The following is a 7653-nucleotide window of genomic DNA, read 5'->3' on the forward strand; positions in this document are numbered from 1 at the left end:
TGCTGCGTCTTCTTCACCAGGCTGTCTGTGTGGGTGGACCATTTCAGTTTATCCGTGATGTGTACGCCGAGGAACTTAAAACTTTCCACTTTCTCCACTACTGTCCCGTTGATGTGGATAGGGGGCTGCCTCCTCTGCTGTTTCCTGAAGTCCATGATCATCTCCTTTGTTTTGTTGACATTGAGTGTGAGGTTATTTTCCTGACACCACACCCCGAGGGCCCTCACCTCCTCCCTGTAGGCCAGGGGTGTCAAAGTCAAATGGACGGAGGGCCAAATAAAAAAATCAGCTACAAGACGAGGGCCGGACTGTTCGAATGTTCATTGAAAAATTTTTAAATGACGCATATAGTCTAGTGAACCTAATTGAACCTACTGAAAACCTAACAAATATATTACAATATGATCAGATAAATAAAGCAATATTTTCTTATGGCTCTGTCAGTAATCTTTAATTTTCAACAGACACAAAAGACAAATTTCCTTTATATAAATATCCCCATAACATGAACATTAAATGAAAGAAACCGGTATTCAAGGCACCATCAGTAGACTATATTTTCTATTTTAGCAAAAGTGGGCTAAATTTACTTCAAAGAAAAAACAATAATAGCAATTTTCTATCATCCACTCAACTGAAATATTTTTAAAATATAATTGGATTGAAATACAAAAAAATAAAGTGCAAAAATCTATTAATCAAAAACAACACTTTGTTTAAGGAGAAGTAACATGCAGTGAAAACAAATATTAAATTTTAACTTTTAAACTTGAACTGAGTAAAAACTCTAAATATGTGATTGCACAGTAATGTTCACTTGTTTGAGGTTGAGGGTGATACTTGGTGGTGTCCCATCTTTTCCACAAGTTCATCAATGTTCGGGGTAAGGCTCTGAGCTGAAGAAATCCTCAGAATTGAGTGGAGGTGTTCAGCAGTAAGTCGACTTCTGTGTGATGTTTTGTTCAGGTTCATCAAAGAAAACAGTTGTTCACACAGGTATGTGCTGCCAAACATAGACAACGTTTGAGCAGCCTGGATGCGCAGCTGGGGCATTGTGCCGGGGAGGAAACGGGCGAACTCCGCAGCACCCACTGCCGCATATTTTGCCCTCAGTGCATCATTGCATTGGAGGTCAATCAACTCCATTTGGAGGTTTGGTGGTGAGCTTTCCACGTCAACAGCAAATGGGTTACCGAGCAGTTCCAACCTGCTTTTTTGTGCTTCAAAGTCAGCAAATCGGCGTCGAAAGTCAGCGGCAAGCATACCTATTTTATCAGCCAACTGTGTGCTCGGGAACGCACTGGTAGAGAGCTTCTCTTTCATGGTCTGGCAGCTGGGAAAGTGGCTCAAATTTTCTTTCCGCATCTGCGTCTCCCACAGAGTCAGTTTGGTTTTAAATGCCTTCACTGTACTGTACATATCAGAGATGACACGATCCCGACCCTGCAGCTGCAAGTTTATTGCATTCAGATGACTCGTAATGTCACACAGAAAAGCCATTTCACACAGAAACATTTCGTCTCGGAGTTGTGTTGTGTCTTTCCCTTTGCTGTCCAAGAACAGACAAATCTCCTCACGAAGCTCGAAACATCTTTGAAGCACCTTTCCCTGGCTTAGCCATCGCACCTCTGTGTGATAAGGCAAATCACCATGCTCCGTTTCTAACTCCGTCAGAAATGCCTTGAACTGGCGGTGATTCAAACCTTTGGCTCTGATAAAGTTAACTGTGCGCGTGATGATGCTCATTACATGCTCCATTTTCAAGGCTTTACCGCACAACGCTTCCTGGTGTATGATACAATGATAAGCTGTCAGCTCACCTGTCGCGTTTTCCTCTTGCATCTTTTCCCGTATCTTCGCCACCAGTCCGCTCCTGTGTCCACACATCGCAGGTGCTCCGTCGGTTGTCAAACCCACAAGTTTTTCCCAAGGCAGCTCCATCTCATTTACACATCTTGACACCTCTTCATACAAATCATGCCCCGTAGTTGTGCCATGCATAGGACGTAAAGCCAAAAACTCCTCTGTCACGCTTAGGTTGGAGTCCACTCCGCGGATGAAAATTGACAACTGGGCAATGTCAGAAATGTCGGTGCTCTCATCCACAGCCAAGGAATATGCAATAAAATATTTTCCCTTTTTCACAAGCTGCTCTTTTAGATTGATGGACAACTGGTCTACTCTCTCGGCAATGGTGTTTCTGCTCAGACTCACATTTAAAAAGAGTTGCCTTTTTTCTGGGCAAACTTCGTCACAAACTTTAATCATGCAGTTTTTGATGAAATCCCCCTCCGTAAATGGCCGGGCTGATTTAGCGATCTCTTCTGCCAAAATAAAACTGGCCTTGACAGCAGCCTGGCCTTGTGATTTGGCTTTTTTGAACAGAGCCTGTCGAGATTTGAGGCCTCGTTTTAATTCCTCTGCCTTTTGTAGCCTTTGTTCCATGTCCATATTCTTGTTTTTGTCCGCGTGTTTCGTTTCATAATGTCGTCTCAGATTATACTCTTTCAGTACCGCCACACTTTCTCCACACAGAAGACACACAGGTTTTCCAGCTACCTTCGTGAACATATACTCCGACTCCCACCTTGTTTGAAACCCCCGGTTCTCAGTATCCACCTTCCGTTTTGCCATTTTTGATGGGTATCTGAAAGTTAATTTTACTGTGATGCTGACGACTGCTGTGCCAATAAATATTGAAATGAAGCAGCCTACTGCTCGGTGCGTCACCTTTGCATTGTGGGAAATGTAGTATTGGTGCGTGTAAAAGATCTGCGGGCTGCCGGCTTGCTGCGGGCCGGTTCTAATAATAAATCAAGATCATCCCAGGGGCCGTAAAAAACCTTCTTGCGGGCCGGATGTGGCCCGCGGGCCTTGACTCTGACATATGTGCTGTAGGCCGTCTTGTCGTTGTTGATAATCAAGCCTACTGTAGTGTCGTCTGCAAACTTGATGATTGGGTTGGAGGTGTGCATGGCCACGCAGTCATGTGTGAACAGGGAGTACAGGAGAGGGCTCAGAACGCACCATTGTGGGGCCCCAGTGTTGAGGATCAGCGGGGTGGAGATGTTGTTACCTACCCTCACCACCTGGGGGCGGCCCGTCAGGAAGTCCAGGACCCAGTTGCACAGGGCGAGGTCGAGACCCTGGGTCTCGAGCTTAATGACGAGTTTGGAGGGTACTATGGTGTTAAATGCTGAGCTGTAGTCGATGAACAGCATTCTTACATAGGTATTCCTTTTGTCCCGATGGTTTAGGGCAGTGTGCGGTGTGATTGCGATTGGGTCGTCTGTGGACCTATTGGGGCAGTAAGCAAATTGCAGTGGGTCTAGGGTGTCAGGTAGGATGGAGGTGATATGGTCCTTGACTAGTCTCTCAAAGCACTTCATGATGACGGAAGTGCTAGTCATTTAGCTCAGTTACCTTAGCTTTCTTGGGAACAAGAACAATGGTGGCCCTCTTGAAGCATGTGGGAACAGCAGACTGGGATAAAGATTGATTGAATATGTCCGTAAACACACCAGCCAGCTGGTCTGCGCATGCTCTGAGGACGCGGCTAGGGATGCTGTCTGGGCCGGCAGCCTTGCGAGGGTTAACACGTTTAAATGTTTTACTCACGTTGGCTGCAGTGAAGGAGAGAGGAACAGATCAGAATGTTTATCTTAAAATGTTGATAAACTATTATTTGTTGATATTTTAGGCACAGCGATGTGCACAAGGCAGTAGGCCTACACGTGAATGTAAACATCACTCTAAAATGCAAGAGGTTTCATGGACAGAGATGGAAATATTGGTTAGAAATTTAGAAAGAGGGGAGATCTAAAGATGCAACAACTATCATGGATTGTTATTATGACTACTATAATGCCTTTGGCTGCTAGACAATGAAAGATAGTTGAAAGAAAACCAGTACAACAGGAGAACACATATGAGTAAGTCTTAATAAAATATTTTCCTCCACTTTTCTCTGGCGGGATTTTGGCTATAGGCTACTTTGAAGCAAGGTAAGACACGACTCATAATATATGAAGTATGAAGTAAAACGTCCAGGTTTCAAGGAACAGGAAAAATATAGCGATGCTATTGTACGCCTAACATCTTCTGGTAGATGGAAAGGCTTTCCCAAAAAACCCTCTTAATTAAATGTTAAAGGGTAACTTCACAAAACAAATCTACATTTATTTGATTTTTCCCAGACCTCAAAAGGGGTCTCCTGCTGTGGTTTAAGCATTATTATGGACTTAAAACATCCAATGTAGTTATTTTCCTATTAAATAAGTGTGACTTTGAGAGCAAAAATCAGAAGAAAATAATGTAAAATTCAGAAACTCGTGAATTTCTGACTCAGTTGACAGCCTAATTGATCTGTTTCAATAGTAGGCCTACTATTAGCCTACTTGCACAGTACATCTTGGGTTGGCCTGACTGTGAAATACCAATATGGGATTGATACATTTTGATCATTCAGAGTGTATGTCACTGTTTCTCACAGAAGTTATCACACAAGGCGCCTTTACTTCACCGGGCAGGGCATTTGAGTACCCATTTCTCCAGGCATCACAACACCACTGGTTGGGCCAGAGCCAGAACACTCATTTAGAAAATACATCATTGGCTTTGATACATTGTTTGGTTAGAGATGATCCAATCGCTGATTACTTTATTTTCTACAACACACCTCATTTTGACGTCACCAAAACCAACTTCAATGATGGCATTCCAGACTGAAATATGTAGCGAATGATACAGCAGTGGAATAATTCAGTATGAGTCATCAGGCAACATCCCCTTAATCTCATGGACTGAAAGCCAAAATGTTGGAGGGAGAGAAGATGGAGCTTGAATCAGTCAAATCACTCTGAATCGGTCTAATCACTCATGTTGCTTTCAACTGGATGGTGCTCAATGACAGATTGAAACATAGGCCAAATTAGTCTCATGTTTCATTCAATTTGACTGATTCAACACACAAACATCTGAGAGTGTCCTATGCCAAACATATTGAGCCCCCTCTTGGGATGCTGTGGCCAGTCAGACAGGCAGTAGTTATATTGTCAGTTACTACTATTAAAAAAATATTTAACTTTTAAGAACTGTAGCATTCACTTTCCAACTATGGTCAAAGATAGTGCTATAGAAAATACACTAAGGCTGTCACACCCTGATCTTTTTTCCTGTCCTTGTGATTGTCTCTACCCCCCTCCAGGTGTCACCCATCTTCCCCATTATCCCCGGTGTATTTTTACCTGTGTTCTCTGTTTTTCTGTTGCCAGGTCGTCTTGTTTGTCAAGTCAACCAGAGTTTTTCTCAGCTCCTGCTTTTTCCCGGTGTCACGCCCTGACCTAAGAATTCTTTGTTTTCTTTATATATTTTGGTTAGGTCAGGGTGTGACATGGGTGATGTATGTGTTTTTGTACTGTCTAGGGTTTTTTGTAGGTTTATGGGGTTGTTTACCATCTAGGTGTTTATGTATGTCTATGGTTGCCTAGATTGGTTCTCAATTAGAGGCAGCTGTTTATCGTTGTCTCTGATTGGGAACCATATTTAGGCAGTCATCTTCTTTGGGTATTTTGTGGGTTATTGTATATGTTATGTTGCATGTTTGCACTCAGTTTTGATAGCGGTCACGTTCGTCTTATTATTTTGTTTGTTTAGTGTACTTTGTGTTTTTCGTCTTTCATTAAAAAGACACTGCGCTTTGGTGTCCTCACTACGACGATCGTGACAGAATAACCCACCAACAATGGACCAAGCAGCATCATAACGGCCAGCAGCAGCAGCGGCAAAGAATGGAGGACTCATGGACTTGGGAGGAGATTCTGGACGGCAAAGGACCCTGGGCACAGCCAGGGGAATATCGCCACCCCAAAGCAGAGCTGGAAGCAGCGAAAGCAGAGATGCGCCGGTATGAGGAGGCAGCATGGCAGCGTGGCTGGAAGCCCGAGAGGGAGCCCCAAAAAATTATTGGGGGGAAGCACACAGGGAGTGTGGCGAAGCCAGGTAGGAGACCTTCGCCAACTTCCTGTGCTTACCGGAGAGAGAGAGGAACCATGTTATGCGGTGGAGCGCACTGTGTCCCCGTGCATGTGCATAGCCCGGTTCGGTACATTCCAGCTCCTCGTATCGGCTGGGATAGGGTGGGCATCGAGCCAGGTGCCATGAAGCCGGCTCTACGCATCTGGTCTCCAGTGCATCTCCTCAGGCCGGCATACATGGCACCAGCCTTACGCATGGTGTCCCCGGTTCGCCAGCACAGCCCAGTGCGGGCTATTCCACCTCGCCGCACTGGCTACGGGGAGCATTCAACCAGGTAAGGTTTCGGCAGGCTCGGTGCTCAAGATCTCCAGTGCGCCTTCACGGTCCGGTCTATCCGGTGCCACCTTCACGCACCAGCCCTCCGGTGGCAGCTCCCCGCACCAGGCTGTCTCTTCGTCTCATCCCTACAGGTGCTCCCATCTGTCCAGCGCTGCCAGAGCCTTCCTCCTGCCCAGCGCTGTCAGTCTCCCGTCTGTCCTGAGCTGCCAGTCTCCCGTCTGTCCTGAGCCGCCAGAGTCTTCTGTCGGTCCTGAGCCGACAGAGTCTCCCGTCGGTCCTGAGCCGCCAGAGTCTCCCGTCGGTCCTGAGCCGCCAGAGTCTCCCGTCGGTCCTGAGCCGCCAGAGTCTCCCGTCTGTCCTGAGCCACCAGAGCCGTCAGCCTGCCAGGAGCGGCCAGAGCCGTCAGCCAGCCAGGAGCCGCAAGAGCCTTCAGCCAGCTAGGAGCTGCCAGAGCCATCAGCCAGCCAGGAGCTGCCAGAGCCGCCTGTCACGCTGGCAATGCTGGAATCTCCCTCCTGTCCGGAGCTGCCAGAGCCGCTCCTCAGTCCAGAGAAGCCTTTCCGTCCAGTGGCGCTCTCTACGATGATCTTCAGTCCGGGGCTCGCTGCGAGCGTCCCACACCCGAGCCGCCGCCGTGAAAAAGGCCCACCCGGACCCTCCGCTTTTGATTAGGTTTTTGCGGCCATAGTCCGCACCTTTGTGGGGGTGTACTGTCACGCCCTGACCTGAGTATTCTTTGTTTTCTTGGGGCAAAAAAGTATTTTGTCAGCCACCAATTGTGCAAGTTTTCCCACTTAAAAAGATGAGAGAGGCCTGTAATTTTCATCATAGGTACACTTCAACTATGACAGACGAAATGAGGGAAAAACATCCAGAAAATCACATTGTAGGATTTTTTATGAATTTATTTGCAAGTTATGGTGGAAAATAAGTATTTGGTCAATAACAAAAGTTTATCTCAATACTTTGTTATATACCCTTTGTTGGCAATGGCAGAGGTCAAACATTTTCTGTAAGTCTTCACAAGGTTTTCACACACTGTTGCTGGTATTTTGGACAATTCCTCCATGCAGATCTCCTCTAGAGCAGTGATGTTTTGGGGCTGTTGCTGGGCAACACAGACTTTCAACTCCCTCCAAAAATGTTCTATGGGGTTGAGATCTGGCTAGGCCACTCCAGGACCTTGAAATGCTTCTGACGAAGCCACTCCTTCGTTGCCCGGGCGGCGTGTTTGTCATGCTGAAAGACCCAGCCACGTTTCATCTTCAATGCCCTTGCGGCAGGGTAGCCTAGTGGTTAGAGCATTGGGCTAGTAACCGGAAGGTTGCGAGTTCAAAT

Source organism: Oncorhynchus clarkii, chromosome 20 (assembly GCF_045791955.1).
Source record: "Oncorhynchus clarkii lewisi isolate Uvic-CL-2024 chromosome 20, UVic_Ocla_1.0, whole genome shotgun sequence".
NCBI lineage: Eukaryota > Metazoa > Chordata > Actinopteri > Salmoniformes > Salmonidae > Oncorhynchus > Oncorhynchus clarkii.